The sequence below is a fragment of the Nipponia nippon genome, unplaced genomic scaffold (genome assembly GCF_047370975.1).
Source record: "Nipponia nippon isolate SJK-2023a ecotype South Korea unplaced genomic scaffold, ASM4737097v1 scaffold_12, whole genome shotgun sequence".
Taxonomy (NCBI): Eukaryota; Metazoa; Chordata; class Aves; order Pelecaniformes; family Threskiornithidae; genus Nipponia; species Nipponia nippon.
The window spans coordinates 11,299,825-11,323,686 of NW_028262313.1; positions in this window are offsets into that span (position 1 = coordinate 11,299,825).

Genomic DNA, 23,862 nt, shown 5'->3' on the forward strand with positions numbered 1-23,862 from the left:
TTATATGCCAAAAATGTCTTCTTTTAGTCACACAATGGTTCTTTTGCAGAAAACCACTGGAGATAATGCAATGCTACTATACCAGTTTCGAATTTTCCTAGTTGGAACTTAGAAATAGGAAAACATCAACAGTAATACAAAATTCCTTACTACAATAACAGCAATAAACTCTGCCTCTTAAAAATTTCAAGTGTTAGTCTCTCTGTAGTTTTAAAAATTTACAACACTGTGATTTACATCCTAGTATATTTTTAACATTGAAGGAAAAGCTCTCAGATCAAAAAAATATGAGTTTCTGCTGATTAATCTTAAATGAAAAGATTTTTAAACTTCAAATTCTATTAATAAATTAGCAAATAAATTACCTGCATATGAAATAATCCAGTGACAACCCCCAGTGTAATTCTCATATGAATTTAAGAAAATAGAGATTTGACTTTCAGATTTCATAATGTTTTGTTAAGATTTTAAAAAATGTTTTCTTGTGAAAGTCACAGATTGAAATTTCTTCACTGGATATATTTACCTTGAAGACTTCTAGTACTTTCATTGTTCCTGAAGGAAAACTCTAATTGGAACTTAAGAAGTCCAATGTTGTTCTTCCTGGTACTTCTACCAACATTGAGCCTCATTAACTTTGTGTATTCTGAGAGTTTCAGAGCCCTGGCTTAAAGTCTGACTCAAAGACCTCTGAAAGTCCTCCTAAGGGAAGGATATTTATTGATTCAGTCAAAGGGTATCAAATGCTAAGAAATTAAGCACACATTTTGTGTACATCTCACAAACACAATGTGACTTCTGTTGGATGTTTACAAGAGAAAATACATTTACATTTACATGTAAAGTTATAATGAAGAACTAAAGTAATAACGAAAAACTAAAATGGGTTAATACTGTGCTGAATAAAGACTCATGAGACACACATCTCACTTTCATTATAGTTTACCATGACTATTAATTTTATTTAAGACTCAACTTGATTAACTCAATTCCCATTCTAATTCTAATTCTAAAATTTTTATTTTTTACTTACGTTAAACAAAAACTATGCACAATACCTTCATGCATTGTGGCCAAGTAAGGATCTTCCCTTTAAATATATGGAATTTGGTTAATTTTCCAGTCATTTAAAATTACAGTGTAGTTATAACAGACATGATAGTGAAACACAGCTGATAAATGCTACTGGTATTGTGACTGCTGCCCATACAGAGGCTTGAAGCCAAATGGACAAGGCATCAGCACCAATGCCAAGAATTAGTGTTTGGCAGAGATGGAGATTTGACTCATGGATACATTCATAAGGGAAGAATAAATACTAAATTGAACGTCACAGCCGTCACTGCTGTAGCAACACCCAGTGGGTGGCCTCAGGAAATGTCAGTGAGGTAGATCCTTGCCTGGGATTCTATGAGCAGGAAGAAGCTCAGGCTTCTTTCTTGGGACAGGAAGGAAATGGGGAAGTATTGGCTTAAAGGCATGTTTTGACTCCCCTTCCAGCATCAGACAGACCTTGTATAGGTGCTCCACGTAAATGACTCACTCAGAAGGCAGGGACAGTTACTTTCTCTGCAGCTTTTGCGGACTCTATGTCAGGTTGACAAGATATAAATTGAGATGAGTTGGACCTCTACCATTACTAAACTCTTATTAATTCAGAGAACTGTTTTCAACAGAGAAGAATGAAAGACAGAGAGATACGCACAGAGATATAAAATACAGAAGTATTTACATCAGAGACAACTCTATCACAAATGATTATTCAGATTACCCAAATGGACACAGATAATCCCTCTGTACCATTTCTCTCTATCATACACGGAGCGTTTATTTACTCGTCCTAATTAAACTTGTTTTAGAAACTCATTCAATTTTAGTCAGAGCAATGCAAGAAATAGCCATAATATATTTTCAGAGGAAAGGCTTTTACTCTAAAATATTTCTAGATTGTTCATGTCAGACAGTATTCCTAGCATGGGAAGTGGTCAAACAGCTTAAGGAAATTGAGATACACAGCAATGGAGTAAGTCTTCCTTTTCTGTAATGGTAACATAGCTTGTTCTGACTATCTGAAGAAAGAAACACTGGAGTTGCTTGTTTTGGAGCAGTATCTTTACTAAATTATATTGGAACAGATGTCCATGGTTCCAGTGAGACTAATGCCAGAATCTGGCTCAATTTGTTTAACCCTTTAGATACAAGCTTATTATATGCTTGTAAATGACTTTAACTTGATGTGGAAATAAATAACTCAAGTTGGTTTTAATGAGATCTAGATTATTAACTGCAATATACATTGTTCTTTTTCATAGTCTGAGCACAGCAGAGTAAATTTTAATTGTGATGCTTAGGGATTTTCATTAACAGTGAAACCTCTTGTGCGCTGAAATGAGAGTATTCCCTACAGAGTGCAGAAGCAAGCAAGAGAGAATATGTAATGAACTGAGCTCAACAAAATGAAGGTCAGAGCCAACATTCATGCAGAAAAGAGGTCACCTTAGGAATCTCCATTATTAAATATGACCTGGAACATATACACCTTGATAAGCAGCAGGAGGAAATCACTACTTAGTCCAGATATAATCAAATGATAAAACGTAGGTGGATTGGCAGTGGATTTGCAAGCCAAAATACATCTTAAGGAACAGGAATTTACTGATTTGCAAAACAGAATATGACTATTGGCCAGATTCTTGGCTCATATGACTAGCAAGTACAAATTTGTACTGGTTTGAAACTGAGACAAACAATTTTTGAGAAATGCAGATGTGTAAATGATTTTGTGTCACCAATCAAATGGAACTCAGCACAGCTATTGCTACAGAATTTACAGAATGGACAATTACTGCTTTGTGTTGCAACAGAGCAAGAAACAGAAACAGATGTAAAATTTAAGTGACATTCATATTGGAAATGAACTAAAAAAAAAAACCCAAACATGGGAGAAAAACCTCCCCAGACAGACATCATCCTGTGACAAATGTGGACAGAAACAAACTGGATGATGAAGACCAATCATCAGCACCACATGAGTTACCCCTGGGAGAGACAAAATACAGTAAGTAAACTCTGAACAGCATGGGTGCTGAGAGCTGTGAACAGAAGAAAGCAGGTAAATTATCAAAGAGAAATTACTGACAGAGGGCCTTGTGTTTACCATCTAGCAACAGCATGTCTTATGCATTTCAGCTACAAGTCCAGCAAGATGATAAAACTTTAATAATTGCCTAAGCTCTTGTGAAGCAGCAAACAGGCCACACTGAACTCTCACAGGTATTTGATGTTTGACAGCACAGTTATTCTGTTTCTGGATGGCCGGACCCAAAGAATTGAGGTGAATGGAGTTAAATCCAGTTGGCAGCTGGTCAAAAGCAGTGTTCCCCAGGGCTCAGTACTGGGGCCAGTTCTGTTTAGTATCTTCAACAATGATCTGGATGTGGGGATCAGTAAGTTTGCAGACAACATCAAGTTGGGCAGCAGTGTTGATCTGCTGGTGGGTAGGAAGGCTCTACAGAGGGATCTGGACAGGCTGGATCGATGGGTCGAGGCCAACTGTATGAGATTCAACAAGGCTAAGTGCCGAGTCCTGCACTTGGGTCACAACAACCCCAGGCAACGCTACAGGCTTTGGGAAGAGTGGCTGGAAAGCTGCCTGGCGGAAAAGGATCTGGGGGTGTTGGTTGACAGACGGCTGAACATGAGCCAGCAGTGTGCTCAGGTGGCCAAGAAGGCCAATGGCATCCTGGCTTGCATCAGGAATAATGTGGCCAGCAGGACTAGGAAAGTGATCATGCCCCTGTACTCTGCACTGGTGAGGCCACACCTCGAGTACTGTGTTCAGTTTTGGGCCCCTCACTACAAGAAGGACATTGAGGTGCTGGAGCGTGTCCAAAGGACAATGAAGCTGTTGAAGAATCTAGAGCACAAGTCTGATGAGGAACGGCTGAGGGAACTGGGGTTGTTGAGTTTGGATAAAAGGAGGCTGAGGGGAGACCTTATTGCTCTCTACAACTACCTGAAAGGAGGTTGCAGCAAGGTGGCTGTCAGTCTCTTCTCCCAAGTAACAAGAGATAGGACGAGAGGAAATGGCCTGAAGTTGCACCAGAGGAGATTTAGATTGGATATTAGGAAAAATTTCTTCACTGAAATGGCTGTCAAGCATTGGAACAGGCTTCCCAGAGAAATGGTTGAGTCCCCATCCCTGAAGGTATTTAAAAGATGTGTAGATGTGGTGCTTAGGGACATGGTTTAGTGGTGGACTTGGCAGTGTTAGGTTTATGGTTGGACTAGGTGACCTTAAAGGTCTTTTCTAACCTAAATGATTCTATGATTCTAGTCTGGGATGTCCACAACAGAAGGATCTATCTTAGGGTTATCCCTTTTACCAGAACTCATCTAAAAAGAATAGTCATTGATGACTATTTGAATTTTGCTTTTTTTAACCAGTACTTCTTATTAAACAGCTTTTTCTTCACAGTTGCCTGTTGCAGAGGGGTTTTAACTTCCACACTCTCTGGACTGAGTAGCTTGGTGAAAAGAACTGTGGCCTTTCAATCAGTATTTAATAGTGTTGTCCTCCCTTTTTTGTTCTCAGAGCAATTTACATAATATAGCACTTGCACCTACTGATCAGTGAGATTTATTACAGTAGTCAGTCACAGTAAAGATTATAGTTACTACTTTACAATATTGCAAGAAACACAATGGTTAAGCTTACAAATTTAATTCTGGTGCCATTGTGGTATTTTCCGTGGTTTTTTTTTCAAAGTATATGGATACAAAAAAACAGAAACAAGTGTTGAAAGTTGACACGTGATTTGGGAATTCACTTAAATAGAACAACTTGATTATCCTCAGCTTTTCCTGTATTACCCACATATGCATCAAAAGTAACTTGACTAACACCGATAGAGTTACTCTGCCTTTAGGGTGGAGAAACCAAATAGAACATGGTTCACTACTCACTCAGCATCTATGACTGATGGAGACATGTCACACCTAACAATTACAACACATGGCCTCAGACTGGTGTGCAACCAAAATCCTTTGCAAAATGAGAAGAATGCTGAGATAACAAATAGTTCTTCCTCCATGACAAGTGTTACAGACTTCACTGCTATGTTAATAGACAGATGAATGTGTTTTGCATATTTCAAACTATTTAGAAAACCAAGGATTTGAGTCTTTACTACCATGTCTACAAGTTTCCCCAAAAGGACTGAAGTACATGATCTTTTCACATAACCCTGAACATGTTCCTTGTGTACACTAAGCAGATGTGCTCTGCCCCTCCTTTCAGCTGACCAGAAGCAATAGGCTTGTAGCAATACTCTGAACCTCAGTTAATTTCTCCTGCTTCCCAGCTGAGCTTATTAGCTTGGGCTGAGTGCCTCATTAACCCTGACAATACGGCTTCCAGTTGGTTCAGAGGTCACACAACGTCTTAGAGGTGCCTGCAAAAGACTAGTGAAACTGCACTACATTTTATTTAAAACCAAAGCAGCACAGAGATTTTGACACAATTTTAGGCACTGAATGTTTATAGGAACTCACACCTTTAAACTGTTTCAGTACAGCCAGATCCTACATTTTAAAAGGTGTTCAATAATCCTATAATGATGTTTAAAAACAAGTCTGTTGAAATGCATGAGCTAATATATTTTCAAACGCCAACTGTTTGCCAAGTCTACTCATGTCCTAACTAAAAGGCTTTGGGGGTTTGCATTCTACTCAGGAAAGTGGGAAAAAAAGAACTGATTGGACTAGAAACAAAATTTCTAATGACAAATTAATAAAAAATTGATGGAATTATAAACTGAATAGAGAGGAAATGGAAGAAGTGGAAACCTTTGTGAATAGATCTGGGGAGAAGATAGTGACAAATGTACCAGAGGAAGAGCTAAACAGTCTATTCCTTTCACTGATTGTTACAGAGGGACAGGATAGGAGTTTATCATCTGCTGTAAAGTGTGCTTAGATGGGATAAAAAGAATGGTTTGTTGACCTTTTAACAAGGTAGTTGTTAATTTCATGCATACAACCTAGCATCTGGCTTCAAAGATCAGTCTTGTGTTGAATCAAAGGGACAAGGATCATGACATCATGGTAGCTGTAAGATGTTCAAGACCCCTGCATAAGCCAGATGTAAAGCACTGGCAGGGGACAAAAGTAAAATCTCAACTAAGAATGATTTGGTGGAAGATATGATTGTGTAAAGAAGCTCTGGAAAGGACTGGAAGACTTATTTATGTGAGCTCAATGAAATAGTTATTTAATTTGTAAACTGATTCCCATTTCTCCCGCTTCCCTCTCTCTTTGTGTCTCTAGCATTTCTGCTTCTTTGCCAAACAGGTTTAATCAATTAAAAAAATATATATTTATAGTTCTATAAAGTTCATGGCACTTTACAGATATATCAACAAGCACTGTCTGTGATGCTTCCTTTCAGAGGAAAATCTTAGCTGGCCACCAGCAGGAAATAGACATGTCTGCTTCTAAAATTCAGAATCTTACAGGAGACCTGGGAACAAGATTGTATGGAGAAAAGTCCAAACCTTTTCTATGAGTGTTTGTTTAGATTTAGCGTGGACTGATATTAATGCAGGGAACATTTCATTCGGAAAGGCACAATGAGAAAACATTAGGCTTCAAAAAGGAGCAGCAAGGTTTGCAAACTCAGTATGGTTTGAGATCTCACCAAAACTTCAGTGGTTCTGAGACTCATCCAACCCTCTGCATTCATTTCTCCAAAACAGTCAGAATCATTCTTTTGCAGCTTCTTTGTCTCCTGCAGCTGACAGTTATTTGACACAGTTAATGACCACAGTGGGTATGAAAGCCATCAGCCACTAATAACCTTCATTGTTAAACAGAAGCAGGGTGGTCTCTCTCTTCTCCTTGGCATAACAAGGAAAACGGTCTTTTTTCCACTGCAGAAATTAACAGTAATTGACACTATCATTCTGATAATGTCATACACAGTCAATGATAATTTACAGGTGCAAAAGCAGGGAATTTTCTCAATGTACATTAATATGTAGGCACTGAAAAAATATAATTTTGTTACTAAAAGAAATGTCTTCAGTCCAATATAAAATTCCAACCCCTTTCCCTTATGCATGTTAAAAATCAAGAACTGAACTCTGTAAACAAAACTATTCAAGTAAAGGAAACACAAAATTACATCTTAATTTTAGAGGAAGGAACTGATAATCGTGTGATTACCCTTCAGCTGTGGGAACATCTTGCTCCAGTAAAGGTCCCATTGAATTATATAAGGCCACTTGTGGAGCGAGATAATATTCAATACAAATATTAGTTTAGAGTATTAGACACTAAACTAAATGATTTCATCAGCAGTCCTACAGAACATGCACCTGATCTAAGTATCAAGACCCTCACATTTTTCTGTTGAATGCTGTCAAGTCAATGCTAGGAATACTGTCAAGTTAAAAATGATACACACTTAAAAAGCAAATTTTTTTATGCATGGTTATTTTATGTATTAAAACTTGAAGTTGCTGCATTTTAAAAATATAATGCTATTGTCGTTTTCTGTTTTCTAGATATTTCTCCGTTTGGATTATTTTTGTCCTCCACTTCTCATTTGGCAATGGGAAAAAAACCTCAGTTGCTTTCAACATACATGTAACTGCTTATGTATTTGGCTCTCTGGGTACCAGCCACCATGAAATGTTTCAAAGTCCAGGTTGCAAAGAGCAATACAGCATGTTAAATTCCAAAGCATCAACTTCTTTCTTTAGAATTGTAAAAGGCTACAAAAACATCTGAATTAATTTTATGGTTCATTAAAACATTATTTTTACAAAATCTGTATCTACAGACTAAAACAAAATTATTGTTTCCACCTTCTAAATTGAAAAACATTTATAGGTCCATTTGAGCAGATTTTGAATAACAAATTTGAAAGGGTAATAGATAAAAAAATAACACCTAGAAGACTGAAATATGTCATGCAACCTGGGACAAGAGCAGAATGAATACACAGAAACATCTCTTTCAATATGTCAGCTATGAGGAAAGGCTGAAAGAGCTGGGGTAGTTCAGCCTGGAGAAGAGAAGGCTGCGGGGAGACCTTATTGCAGTCTTTCAATACTTATAAAAAAGATGGGAACAGACTTTTTAGCAGGGCCAATAGGAATAGGACAAGGGGTAATGGTTTTAAACTAAAAGAGGGTAGATTCAGACTAAATATAAGGAAGAAATTTTTTTACAGTGAGGGTGGTGAAACACTGGAACGGGTTGCCCAGAGAGGTGGTATATGCCCCATCCTTGGAAATATTCAAGGACAGGCTGGATGGGGCTCTGAGCAACCTGATTTAGTTGACGATGTCCCTGCCACTTGCAGGGGGGGATGAACCAGATGACCTTTAAAGGTCCCTTCCATCCCAAAGCATTCTATGTTATGATTCTATGATATGATATTGTCATACATACATTTTCCAAATAACCAGTAGAATTTAAATCCCTGGCTGTATTTACCCCTGTTTCACCTGGTCAGAATTGTCTAGTGAATAAATTTGAAGACTGAAACACTGTAGTCATAATAAAGTGGTTATGAAATATATATATAAGAACCTGGAATTTAAACACTCAGAGCAATGAAACTATGAAACTACACTAAAAACCAGTACAGCTGTGCTGATTTATGTTATTCGAAGTATGGCCTTAATGTCCCCTATATGATAATTGTTTGTATGCAACTGTTCAAGTATTTATTTCTGTTCTATTTTTCTTCCCTTCAAGGAAAAGTTCAACAATTAGAAGTCTTACTTGAAGGCAGTTTCAAGAGAAAGACCACAAATTTGCTATCTCTAGCTTTGAAAATGCAAATTAGTCACCTTGCCTCACCTGCCTGCAAAATCATCCCTCCATCCATATTTTTGCATTGACTGAATCACCTGAAACAGCCTACTGATCAGATTAGACACAAGTTAATTTCTAACTAAATTGCCTCATGACATATCACAAGCCATTGCATGTCTCACAGAGCAGTGCCTCCATTATGTGCAATGACATTACTAGGCGATATGTCATGTTCAGAAAGTGCCGTCTCTTTAATTGCCTGTCACTACAAAACACTTCTGTTTTAAATAACAACAAAACCCCAACAACTTTCTTTTCATGAGTGAGTTTATACAGTTCCATGTTGAATCTTAGAGGAAAGGAAGGAGAACAGGTCAGTGTCTAGAAAGGAAAGGTGCCAAACAGCTATGCTGAGAAGAGCAGAAATGGTCACACCTTCCACAATCAGCCAACCTCCAGCAATGTTATCATCCTTGGAAGCTCCTCCAAAAGGACAGTTAACAAATGTGGGCTTTCAGTAAAGCCAATGGTAAGAAAAATTTGCTTGTGAAGAAGCACGGTGCTCTTCTGCACATCTCTGAGATGGCTACACCTCTGCAGATCTCGGTGAGAATGAGATGACCCAGGCAAAGCAATGGTCTTTCAAGTTAAATTGCAGAGGATTTTGGAGCACGGTTAAACCGAGGTAGTTTTGTAATCTCTGGGATTCCTCAAGCAGTATCTAGAGGAAGGGACTATTGGTGAGGTTATGCCTGATACCTACCTGTTTGAGCAAAGACGTCAGCATGTCTGTCTCTGGCTACTGTGCTACTGAGTACATGCACTGCCCCTTTCTCATAGCTGTGGGCTCTCAGTCAGGCTCCTGGGAAAACTGAGCACAGTGTCTTATACACACGGCTGTTTGGACATGGTGTGCCATGTTTTCATTTGTGGAAACAGAGAAGTAGTTGGCCTGAAACATTATTAGGTTAACCCTAAAATGGATGGTAAAATGAAACTAAAGGTAAAAATTAGATTCAGAGCATTTTTTGGTAAAATTTGCTAACACACCACCACCCCCTGTAATTACAGACGACAGTGGCTAAGGATATTTTCATGGGTTGTCACTGCCTTCAGGCTACCTGCTATGTTGTGGTACAGTCTCATCTTTAATTTCATTTTGTATGTACATCGTGAGAAATAAGACTGTCTCCCCTTTCTCAAACCTGAAATATCCATCTTGTCCAAGTGTCTCCTATGCAGCAAAAGCAGTGAACACAGCTATATGTGCAGAGATCAAAAGGCAGAGAAACAGCTATGTTCCTTCCTGCAGAGCCATTTTACAGGATCAACAGGAGAAAAAACATGTGGGGGAAGACACTACTATTACAATATATTTGCATTAGACAACTTCTGCTCTCACCACCAAATTTATAAACAGCAATAAAAATCATCTCCCATCTACAAGAAAAGCAACTGGGCATTTGTGTACTGCTACAACTGCATAGTCCTCATACAGCATTTCAGCTTTGAAGACTGCAGTTCAAATTTGGCACAAATTACCATCTAAAAGAATTTGATACTGTCAGTCTTATCTCTAAGGCCTGTATATTTCACATGTTGAAAGCATCAAACATCTTGCTGCAATTGGCAACTGTAGCTAAAAAAAAGAGGACAAAGCATTACATTATAGTGGCATTAAAAATGTCCAAGTACAAAATCTTCTATGAAAGGGGCTGGCAGGGGAAGTGCAAGGGGTGGGCTGTTTGAAAAACAACAGCTGTACAGCCAATATGTCTCAGTCTTGTCTGTAGCCTCTCTGAAACTTTAGCCAAAATGTATTCAAAGTTAACTATGAAACAAGTGCTTCCCCTTTTTCTTTTCATTTAACTTTTTTGGCCTAATTCTATTTTTCTAGTGTTTTTCAAGCCTCCTTATTTTAGCTCATCACTAGCACACCTCCTAGGAACATTTTATGGACTAGATTTTTAAGTACATTTAAAAATCCAACTGGGCATACCGAAAACAAATCCAAAGGCACTGACCCAGTTCTAGAAGTTTCTTATAATCTGGAAAATTTTTACCTAAAGAAAGCAGGAATTATAGGATCCTACATTAGACACATGTTCCACAGAACTCATATAAGAAAAAAAAGCAATCTTTTTTCCTCACCCTGGAGAATAAGATAGATTTTTCTAAGAGGTTCAGCTTCGCTCAGCTTGCTATTCCAGTCAGTCTTGTTGACTTTGACAATATGAAGTTAAATTAAAACAAGAGTTCTGGAAAATCCCAGCTCACTTGTTATTTAAACAGGAAGAATTTCTTGACCATATATAAACTGAGGTCTCTGATGAAAACTACACAAGCCTTTTTTGTTATTTTGTTTCTGTTTTACAAGACTTAGGGTTTTTGGATAGCCATTTAGCTGGTAGTGATATCTGTCACGAACAGACTGACTCATTGGGGATTTAACATAAGCCAGGTTTATTTTATACCAATACTCAGCTTTGGTACTTCTGATAAGCTTCCATGACAATAGAACAATTACAAGACTTGAAAATAAATAATGCTTTAGTCAATTAGACCTTATTTTAAAAAGGATTCATGGCAATTCAGTGATTGAAAGTAATTTGGCTTTTTCTCTCCTTCAGTAATTATTCTGACGTATTCCTTGTAGTTGAGCCAAAACATTTCATAGGTCAAGGCGACTAGATGAGATTTCTTGGGTCATCAGATCCAGCTCATTTTCTTTTGGAGTTAACCATTTAACAAAGCCCTGCTCACACATTTTTCAGAAGAAGTCATAGATGGAAAAGTTATCAGGATATCTGATTTCACAGTAGATGAAGGGGGAGGTGGGAAAGAAACAATCATTTATCAAAAAGAATTTGGGCAGTCTTTGTAACCTTTTTTATCATTGTACACATAAGTAACAGCTAAAGGAAGGCTGTAATTATATTAGGGTATTTTTAAAATGATCCAGGCTTTGCATGAAAAGTAGTATGGTGGGACATTTTTACTACCAATATAACTTGACACTTTGCCCTAGCAGCTGAGGATTTATACACCTTTTTTTGATTGTGTGCTTTTTTCAGCAGATGCAGACATAAATGTTTAACTCTGAGGGCCTCTAATTTTATTATCTGGAAACAGGATGTTAACCTCTACCAAGAGCTAGATACTCAGGAAATACCACATTGTACTTATTACTCTATTCCTAAATGGAAAGAGTAAACTCCATGCTTTTTCAACATCTAAGGAAGCCTATTCAATTACTGCATTCTCTGTTTTCTACGCAATCAAATTAGATCATGAAAGATGTCCCACCTGGAGTACTGCGCTCAGCTCTGGGGCCCCAAACATAAGAAGGACATGAACCTGTTGGAGCAAGTCCAGAGGAGGGCCATGAAGATGATCAGTGGGCTGGAGCACCTTTCCTATGAAGACAGGCTGAGACAGTTGGGATTCTTCAGCCTGGAGAAGAAAAGGCTCCAGGGAGACCTTATTGCAGCCTTCCAGTACCTGAAGGGGGCCTACAAGAAAGCTGGAGAGGGGCTTTCTACAAGGGCATATAGTGATAGCACAAGGGGTAATGGCTTTAAACTGGAAGAGGGTAGATTTAGATTAGATATAAGGAAGAAGTTCTTCACTATGAGGGTGGTGAGGCAGTGGAACAGGTTGCCCAGGGAAGCTGTGGATGCCCCATCCCTGGAAGTGTTCAAGGCCAGGCTGGATGAGCAACCTGGTCTAGTAGAAGGTGTTTCTGCCCATGGCAGGGCAGGTGGAACCAGATGATCTTTAAGGTCCCTTCCAACCCAAACCATTCTACGATGCTATGATTCTATGTTCCAGGCAGTACAGGGCTGGTATCTCTTACCAAAAACTATGCATTAGACTTTCAAGAGGTACAAAGGGCTACAAAGGAAAATGGTAAGTCAACATAAGAAAAACGTTTGCATACTAGTGTTTTTTGAAAGCTGTATTTTAAAAATGATATTTCTGTACTGAAACAGACCATATATGACAATCTTGCAATACTTTGAGCTTAATATTCCCTTTAATGTAACTTCTTTTTCTTTTACAGATTATAGAATAGACGCGAAAACCTACTACTTAGATCTGGAGAGCCAGAATCAAAACTCTTAGATTCTGTTTCTGGTTTTGTCCCTGATTTGCTATTTTAAGATAGACAAATCACTTCAGTTTATAGATCTGCCTGAAAATATATAGGTATATAAATTCAATTTAAAAAAGTTTGCGAGTCTTGCTTCACATTAATCTCAAACCACTGTACTAGGGAGTTGATAAAATCATTGTATTTGGGGGGGGTGTTGATAATAGGTACACAGTAAAGGAATGTAACCCTTTTTATTTCTATAAAACTGGCAAAAAGATATTTGTTATATTCAGAGATAAAGGTGAACACATTTCAGCCCGCCTGAGGAGTTCCAAACTGTTCCCTTCAACTGCCTGCCAGCCATTATTCATCGCATGTGATTTGTGATCTAAGCCAACTGACTTCTCTTTTTTTCTGCTGTCCAAAGAGATGCCTGAAACATCCTAAGCAGGAAAACAGAGAACAGTAAATAACAAATAGTGAACAACAGATATGAGTGTTAGAGCATGACTACCTTTGTTCAAATTCAAATTCAGGTATTCATATGGCACTCAGATATTCTCCAAAAACAGCGCATCGTGTGAGCATTCATGCTTGGCAAGCAAGGTATTTCATGAGGTTTGAAAGCAACAGATTTCAGGGGATTCACACCAATGTTGTTAACATTGTTTATTAGTATTTATCTGTCTTCAGGTGCTTGGAGAGTCTGGTATAAGAAGCTATAAATGTACACAAAGTGCAACATTGTTTTTCCTGGATATATAAATATTTTCTTCAGGTAAAAAGGCAATCACATACCTACAAAAACACTCAGCGAGGTGCTTTCTGGGTATTTGACATTCCTTTTTAATTTACACCTATCACAAAATACACATGCTTAATCACTCCCTGCATGATCTGTAAATCAAAGAATTACAATTAATTCCCGCCCTTGGGGCAGCAACTAGCTAGAATTTCATAAGCATACACTGTAAAACCTATTCCCAGAATACAGATCCATGAGAATGTGCTTCTCTATCTATTTTCGTCAGTTTTAACTAAACTTTAATCAATAACAGGGATCTTATAGATACTGTGCTAGAGCTCCAAGCTAAAGTCAAGAAACTTTGCCAGCAAAAATACCCAGATTCTGATTTTATGCTCCTCTCCTTTTCCTGTCATTCTAATGATTATTTCATGCACTTATTTTGGTAACAGGAAAAAAAAAGTTAATAATTCACTGGTAGTATCAGAATTACTTCTCCAAAGTTAGGCACATCTAGATGATAGAGCACCATTGCAGACAAGCTGAGCTAGTACCAAATCAGAACTTGAAGCTGGTTTTTGTTCACAACCCACCTAATGTGGCAGTATCATTTCTGGCTTCAGCCTGAGCTCATTCTAAGTCTGCTTGAGCATCTTTTCTCCTGTGACGTATAAGTCTAAGTACTAACGACACAGCTAAGCATTTATTAGGATTTACAAACTTGGCCCCTGGTTAGACATCCAGCTTCCATGACCTTCACTCACCTTCTCAAATAACTCTCTAAATCTAGCTGTACGTTACCTACAAATGTGTATCTCATTCAATTGCACGTGATCCTAAGTCAATCTGATAGAAAACGTTTTGAAAGAGCAGTTTTTCATCCACATCCTCTAACCTGCCAGAAAGAATAAATTTCTGTCACAACAGATCAGTAAAGTCAAAATGCATCATTCATGTGCTGTTTTAACTTCCTGTAACACAGGTTATAATATAGGGTTTATAACTTGTTAAGAATAAAATCTTTTTATAACATTTCTTTTTGCCATTTACTTACTTATGTATTTTATGAGGTTTCTACTTTTCTATTTTAAGAGGAACATAAAACTTGTTAGAAGAGAGCAGAAGAAAGCCAGCTCTCTGGTCTCTGGCAGGGACCAGTGGGACGTGCTTCAGAGGCCACAAAACACCGCAGAAGTGCAGGGAACCTTTCTCTGGGACATCCCCTCCACCTCCTGCAACTGGTGATTTTACGGTTCCAGACTTCCAGACGGTGAGTTGGAGAATCAGCACTTTAGTCCTTTATCACATAAACACTCTCAACTCTTATGACTGAAGTTTTGAAAATATCTCAAGAATAAAACTACAATGACCTTGGGGCCTTCAATTAGTCCCCAAATAATTTATAATTACCCACTAAAATGTATATACTTTGTTGAACTGACACCTTTATGCAGAACTGGGGTAAATAGCTAGTAATACTAATATTTTTTAGAAGATGCCTCCTATGAAGCAGTTTATTTTACATAGTTACACCATTTCATGTAGATAATTCAATAGCACCGGAGCCAGGCAAATAGTGTCACCTATTTTGTTGTTATAAATTGATTGTGCAGCAGATTTTGATAAATCATCCCTTTTACCATAGCACGGAATTACTAATGACTGAACACTGAAAATGTTCAAGTTACTAAATAACACACTCAAATATATCTTCTATGTTAATGCTGATGTGAATTTTATACTGACTTTGACCCCGGAATATTTTTTTCATCTTCCCACAAACTGTCTATGCAGAATGATTTATTGTTAAAGCAAACCATTGAAATGTAAGTTTATGACAGTATGTATGATTTCTTTTCTACAACTGATCAACAATATCATAAGACTTTAAGATACAAATTTAATATAGCTAACAATTTACAGCTATTCAAATACAAATTAAGAAATTAAGTGCCATTTTAAAAATAGAAGAATTATCACTGAATATTTGTGTCTGCTGATAACTATGAAACTCATTTTAGTCTAAGATGCTGCAAAGGGATTCCTGTGATAATGAGCTTGCATTCATAAATGCCATTATTTCCATTGGTAAATTAAATTTCCAAAGACCTCAATTGCCTCAAGGTAAAAAATGCTACAGCAGAAGAAAGCTGGGGAAGGCAGGAAAACCCCCAATACTATGGGGGTGGTTGGTCAATACTGCTCTAAAAACAATCATGAACATAAGATATGGTTTTTAAAGTATCAAAGCAATTAGGAAGGAAAAAATGAAAATGAATGGAAGTTGAAAGTCTGAGGGACAAATAAGTGTCCAACTCCCATTAAAAGTTTTTGACTGTTTCAAATAAATCCACTAGAAACAAATATAGAGCCTTACTTTATGGTGAAATGGGAAACAAATTGTTTTCGTCATAGCATTATGAATTCCAGTGCTAAACCAAGGAGGAGTACAATTTAGATAACCCTATCACTCAGACAGCAGTAAAAAAATCAGTGTTTTTTTTCATTGAACAAGTGAGTGATGGTAATGAGAAAGGTATCAAAATTACAGTACAGAGACATTAATTGAGATAAACCTACCCATAAGGAAGGCACCCACAACATCATGATGATGATGATTTTCAGCAAATTCGTGACATACAACTATTTGACATCCTTCGTGAAGAAATTCCTTAGAGCAGCATTGAGCACTTAGCAGCACTGAGTACTTTGTCTTAATCCAACAAAGCACAGAAAATACATGGAACAATGATTTTAAGCACATTCCTAAAGACGAGAAGGAATTGTTTGGTTTGCTAGACAGTGGACGATTGTGCCTGTGCAGATTCTGCTAAAGATGAATTTCAAATATTAATATAATTTCTATCTAACTTTTCTGCCTGACAGCAAAGTGCCTGGAATATATAAAGGCACAACCAAAGTATCACAGCCTTGTCTAAGAACTTTTCATTCAAGCTCAAAATATTGGTTTGCTTTAGTTTATCTAAATGTCAACAACAGAATTTAAAATAAGTGATCTTAATCCCTTCCCCTCTCCCACCAAAAATCTTGGCAGAGGCTGCATTCCTGGAAGTATGAAGAGTTGAATACATGTTTAAGAAACATGAAACCCTTCTGAGCTCTCTAGAACACAGAAAAGGAATATACTGCAGTTTCATGCAAACATCTTGTTCACAGGAACATGCTCTTATTGTAAGTACAAAGGCATATTCCAGTGTGGCCCAGCTTGGTGATTCCATTGCAAAGATGCAGACCACTTGTTGCACGGGAAGATGGACACAATCCTGGTTTAAAGTGCCCCTCTGTAATCTGTGGTGATCGGATTGGTCAGATTACACATAGCTCTAAAACATAGCCTGGGAGAGTTCACAGAGCTCTGCAATTCCAGTGGGAAGAAAAAAAAAAATAAAAAAAGAACAAAAAAAGGCAACAACTATATGGATAAAAATTTGAAATGTCTTCTTATTTCACTACTTTTTGACTTCAGAGAGGCAGTAAAACCTGTTCTCGGCTAACTGATAGTTCTAAGGTGATATAATATCCTCAGATGAAAGTACCATATAAAAAGTAAGTGACAATAGATTGGTATTTGTTATTTCCTGGCATACACACAACTTGTTCTCGTTTATGTGGCAACAAACTGAAGAAATCTCAACACAGTTTATAGGTGGGGAAGAAAGGAATCATTTCCGAAGTGCCATGTATACAAGGAAGGATGTGTTAAACTAAAAGGACTGCAGCAGTTAAGATAGGGAGAGAGTAGAAGTGTTTGAACAGCAGTGAGTAACTCTTCATAGGAAAATACTGCATTGCATTTTTCTCTGTGCATCAGAGCTGGTTCAAGTCTCTTCAGTAAGATAGACAAAAACTCAAGTTAGATGCTCCAAGCATGTAGGGCCAGTCATTTGACCACAGGAGGGGAATGGAAAGGAAAAAAGATGGGGAGGTGCAGTAGCTGGAGCTAGCTCTGAGGACCCCAGCTTGCTGTCCCTATTCTCCTGCTGTGAGTGTGGGACAGTGGAGGGGGTATTACCACTGCTAGAGGCAGCCATCTTCACAGAAGTACTCATCACGCCTTACAGTCCACTGGGAACTCAGTAGCTGTCAGCATGACACCCATGCTGTCAGCTTGCTCGACTCTGACACAGCTCCTGGTGGCTTGTTGCGGGGCGGGGGCGGGGGGTGTGTGTGTGGCTGGCCATTTAGTTTGTGCTTAAACTTATCTTGTTGCACTTAACTAACTTTCAACAAGCTTAAAACTGTCCAGCACTGTCCTACTGCCACTGAAGTCAATGTTAACATTTCTGCTGCCTTAATGGTGCAGGATTATGTGGTGGAGAACAAGGAAGGACATACTTACTCCCATGACACTGAGTGGATGTTTTATCATTCAGCTAAGGTTGAACAAATCCTTTATCACCATATATTCAAATAAAATCACAGGCAGTGCATTCAGTGGAGTGGAGCCACATGGGCAGCAGAAATAATGACATGGCAGTGAGATCACCAGTGACCTGACAGTGCTGTTCTTCTCTCTCACCAGTGAAAATCAGAGCTGAATGGGCGATATAAAACCATAGAGCAAATGAGCCCACAGCTATTGCTGGCCAGAATGTTTACTACCCCTGTTTCTGCTATGTCATTCTAAGGATTTCAGCTCGACTATGTGAGCAGATAGTATTGGGTTTTTTATATGGCCATCTGCAATGCTGAACCTTTAGCCTAGATGAGCAGACGTCTCATTAAACTTATTTTCCATTAAAGAAAATGAGATTGTAAACAAGAATAGGGGCAGGTATCTGGAGTGCTTTTGAGGATTTATCACAAGCCTTCCTGTGTTGAGAAATTATTTATATTTTAAGTTCTTCAGTGTATACTGTGAAATTGCGATCAGAGGGCTTTTTCCAGATATTTTGGGAGGCACAAAGATGGAAGATTTTTTCTTCCTCAGTCTCTCCATTTTGCCTCAATAACTTAGAAGTCTACTGGTTGATTTTAACCAAATTTGATTAAAGATAGTTATTTCAGAGAATTTAACTCAAGTTTCATGAATATCAGTGAGCAGGTACAGGACAGATGCCACAGAAGAAAAGGGTCAGAGCAGACCCTACATCATTAGGTGCTAGAGAATCCAACCAAAAGGCATACATGTCAAGAAAAACATTAGATTTCAAACGTTTCATTGCTTAAAGAACCAAATCTTCCAGAAACAATATTTATCTGTTACTTGTACCATGAAGCAGCACTTAAACAAATAATGATTATCAGCAGCAACTTCACACTAATAATTCACAGGTGGTCAGCAGCCACTAACTTGTGTCTCTATGGACTCAGGTAGCTGAACTATTCTACAGAAGAAAAATGCTCCACATCATATTCTTCAAGTGGATAATTAACAAGCAAGCATCCCAGAGTGCTCAACACTAGTAAGGAATGGTTGGGACCAGTTATCTGTTATAAACTAGTCATACTGGAAAGATGAAGAGGGTTTAAGTTCCTCTTCATTCACTCAGAAGTGTGGAAAGCAGCTTCAGAAGATCTGTGCTACAAGAGTTTAAGCCTGATCACACATATTAATTAATGATTGAAAAATATAAACTGATTACTTGATGCAGTCAACAAACTGTCTTACTTTTTCACAGTGCTTTTCTAGCTTTTATGAGAGAAAGAAAGTCCTCCAAGAGTATGCTTAATCTTCCAAGGTCTTTTTCTGGAGAAACAGCTTTGACTCTTCTTGCATCCCAAGAGCATATGTGAAACCTGGACTCAGACTATTATCACTGGATCTATAACAAAGTGTAGCAAACACTACACATCAAAGTTATCCCACCAGATCTCCAGCCGACCCGGGCTTTATACCCCCAGCAGTAGGCGTGTCATGTTATAAGGGGCGGAGACAAGGGAGGGTCGACCCTTAACTCTTTCCGTACAGCACGTGATCTTCCGGTCGCCAGCCCTTATCTTTACTACAACAAAGAAAGAAAAAGTGCTTCTTATGTCTTCTGCCCACACATGATCCTTTAGGTGCACTTCAGTTCACAGTGAAATCTGTCTTGAGTGTTCACTCCAGCTGACACAACAAAGATCCTTCAAAGTGATCCTTCAAGAGCTGTATGTATAGAGAGATTAGTATTATACTGTGATCCCTTACTGCAGAAAATTGCCTAACTAGCTGGATCAGTCTTTAGGATTATAGTATGATCTCTTCAGAAAATTACCTAAATAGGTGCACCTGCCTTTAGCATAAAGCCATGTTGCACTGTGTTAAAAAAACAAACAAACAAAAAAAAAAACCAGTGAGTTTGTGATAAAACAATGCCAGGCAGATGGAGAAAAATGATCACTACTACTGACTGCATATGAATTGAATGCTTGCTTTCATTACATTTCTCTATCTGCCATCCTGGTCTACTTATTAATTTGCTCATCTGCTATGCCCTGACTTTTTCTCTATAAGCTTTTTGAATTGCGAAATATCATTAAGTATAAAAATGTACAATGCCACTGCATGGAAATATGGCATGATCTTATAGACCTGCAAGAACTTCCCCAAAATAAATTTTAAAACTAAAGCCAAAATAAAGCCAGCATGTAAGCCCAGGTAAGAGAGAAAGTGCTTAGACCTGATGCAGAATATGAAGATTTTGCAGTATTCCCTCATCCTTAATCTGCTTGGATACTCAGAAGGCTAAAAAGATCTCCTTTACTATGTAAATTGCATACTACAGAACAGGAAACCAAGTGACATTTTAAGTTAGTTAATTTATCTCCAATTTACTAGTTTGATAATGCAGATGACATAATTAACAATTCCTTATGATTTAAAGGAATTAAAATAACAGAATTATTCATTTACATGCATAATTTTCAGTTAAGTAGATAGCTAATTGATTATTCTTTTACATAATTTTTATGCTTCAGATTTGCCCCCATACTCAAAGACTATTTCTGATTTAATAGCCTCAAGCATACATATTGGACTCTCTAAGTAGAAATAAACTTAGAACTTAGAAAATTCTTTCTAGTGCCAGTTTTGCTGAACATATTTTCTGTTATGCCAGACAAATTCATTGACTTTTTAATGAATCAAATCAGAATATTATATGCTTAATACTGGCCTATGTACTGGCGCCAGTTCTGTTTAATATTTTCAGCAATGATCTGGATGAGGGGATCTGGTGCACCCTCAGTCAGTTTGCAGATGAGGGTTGGGTGGAACCCAAGTTGGGTGGAACTCTTGATCTGCTGGAGGATAGGAAGGCCCTACAGAGGGATCTAGACAGGCTGCATCATTGGGCCAGGGCCAACTGTATGAGATTCAACAAGGCTAAGTGCCAGGTCCTGCACTTGGGTCACAACAACCCCAGGCAATGCTACAGGCTTGGGGAGGAGTGGCTGGAGAGCTGCCTGGCAGAAAAGGACCTGGGGGTGTTGGTTGACAGACAGCTGAACATGAGCCAGCAGTGTGCTCAGGTGGCCAAGAAGGCCAATGGCATCCTGGCTTGCATCAGGAATAGTGTGGCCAGCAAGACCATGGAGGTGATAGTGCCCCTGTATTTGGCACTGGTGAGGCCACACCTCAAGTACTGTGTTCAGTTTTGGGCCCCTCACTACAAGAAGGACATTGAGGTGCTGGAGCATGTCCAAAGGACAATGAAGCTGTTGAAGAATCTAGAGCACAAGTCTGATGAGGAACGGCTGAGGGAACTGGGGTTGTTGAGTTTGGATAAAAGGAGGCTGAGGGGAGACCTTATTGCTCTCTACAACTACCTGAAAGGAGGTTGCAGCAAGGTGGCTGTCAGTCTCTTCTCCCAAGTAACAAGAGATAGGACGAGAGGAAATGGCCTGAAGTTGCACCAGAGGAGATTTAGATTGGGTATTAGGAAAAATTTCTTCACCGAAATGGCTGTCAAGCATTGGAACAGGCTTTCCAGAGAAATGGTTGAGTCCCCATCCCTGAAGGTATTTAAAAGATGTGTAGATGTGGTGCTTAGGGACATGGTTTAGTGGTGGATTTGGCAGCGTTAGGTTTATGGTTGGACTTGATGATCTTAAAGGTCTTTTCCAACCTAAATAATTCTGTGATTCTATGATAATCTCCTTAAGACAATAACAATGAACCAGAAACTAAGCATAAGCCTTGACAGTGATACATTACCTTTCTATACCATGTTGCCACAGGTCCTGAGCTATTAATTTTCCAGGTATTTTGTTAATGATGCTTTGTAAGGATGTTCCACTGTCTATTGGTTTTTTTTTTCAGATCTTGTTCCATAAATCATCACATGCCACCCCTGACATTCTGCAGCAAATGAAAATCCAGCATACAGGATGTTTCATGGAATTCCAAGAATAATAGCAATCGGTTTCAAAGATCTATGAAGCCTTATGTGGCCATAAATCCAAATTCTAAAACAGAGTAATTTTGTTACAGCAACTAGAAAGATAGATTTGTGTATGTGCCAATTAGACGAACAGATTGTTTCAGGTCAACAAAAAAGGCAGCTGCTATGCTCAGAGTTCCTTGGGAATCATACATATTTCATCAAAGATTATTTTTATATATTCAGTCTCTGAATCTGTGTTCTCTTGTCCTGTGTGAACCTTCAGGACCATGCAGTACATTATGAAAATCTAGGGTCAATGCTAATATATTCCATATTAAAAATTAAACACATGCAATATAGGACAACTACATTAAACCTCCAAGATTTTTCCAAAAGATTTTGTTTTGAGAAGACCTATTGAATTAGAAGAGCAGAAGGAGGGAGAAAGAATCATCTGCATCATGAAAAAAAGGACTTTGTTCCATTTCTGTTGACATGAGACTGCTTCAATACCTTGCTGATTACTAGACAGTAAAGGATAAACAGGGTTTAGCCTTGATATAGTTTTATCAGGGTCAGCGGGATTCAAGTCCAGTTCTGTGAGGTTTCAATACCAAGAAGCATAAAGCCACAACACTGGAAGGAAATGAACTTTTCCACATAGATATTTTTGACAAATTATAATCATCCCAATCTAGTAAAGCATTCAAACATGTGCTTAAGAATAAGCAGTTAAATATTCCTAGTCAAATCACAAGAACTATGTATCAGATAAACCTGAAACCAATAGTACTGTAATTTCAATGAGACACCTATTGTACTTTAGTTCTTTGCTGTCATAGTTCTCTTCTAGATTACAGTTTATGTAGCTAGGCAAAGTTTTCAGTTTATGTGATTATTTTTTTCTGCTCTGGAAAGAAACTACAGAGCAAAAACCATACTGAGTTGCTTCTTATAAATCTAAGGCCCAAAATATTTCTATTCTGCTGGTAGGCTAGGAAAAAATAATTGTATTTGTATTTAAAAATATATTCCTCTTATTTATTTAGTTTCCTTTTTTTTCTTTACAGCATGTGCTTCTAAAGACCTTTACTGTTATTGAAGCTGACAAGGCAAAACCTGATCTCTTTTACAGATATTTAAAAGTATGAAATATGATTTCTTAACAACTGCATGATGAGTTTGGAAAAGAATAAGTCAATTCATTACTTTGTAGTACAGCTTGTCCACTAATCTTTACCCTTTTATTTGCTTTCACACTATAGGTTCTCTTGAAAAGGGTAAATCCCAAACTCTATAGATAGTTAGTTGTGAAGCACAGTTGTACCAACTTGCGGTTTAACAATATGGTAAACAAAACTATTATTCTCTACTATAAAGACACCGTTTATATTGACTAATGAAAAAAAAATGGTCTATGTGCAACTAAAACCATAGCATAATAGCAGACACCATGGCTATATCCAAGGGTTTAGGACTTAATTCTTTCAAAGCGATGAAACTGACACGAATTATCCATATATAATTTACTGTTTCTGTAAAATTAAAGCTTTAAGAGTTCATCATACTCAGGAGCCAGTTTGATATGTCTGTATTATAAGGAAGAATTATGTTGAGGGGAGGAACAACTCAGCTATTTCAGCATGGCATCATATGCTCAAGATTTTCAGTGGTTACTCTCTTACACAAGAGATAATCCTTACTACTTTGAAGCCAGGGAGGTTTTCTCATTGCTTTCGTTGGAAGAAGGATTGAACCATCACTAACCATCAAGTATTTAAGAGCTACTGACTGCAGTGAGAATCAGGGGAGATACAGCATATTCACTACTTCTTAATAGATTTTAATCTGAAAATAAATTAATCTCC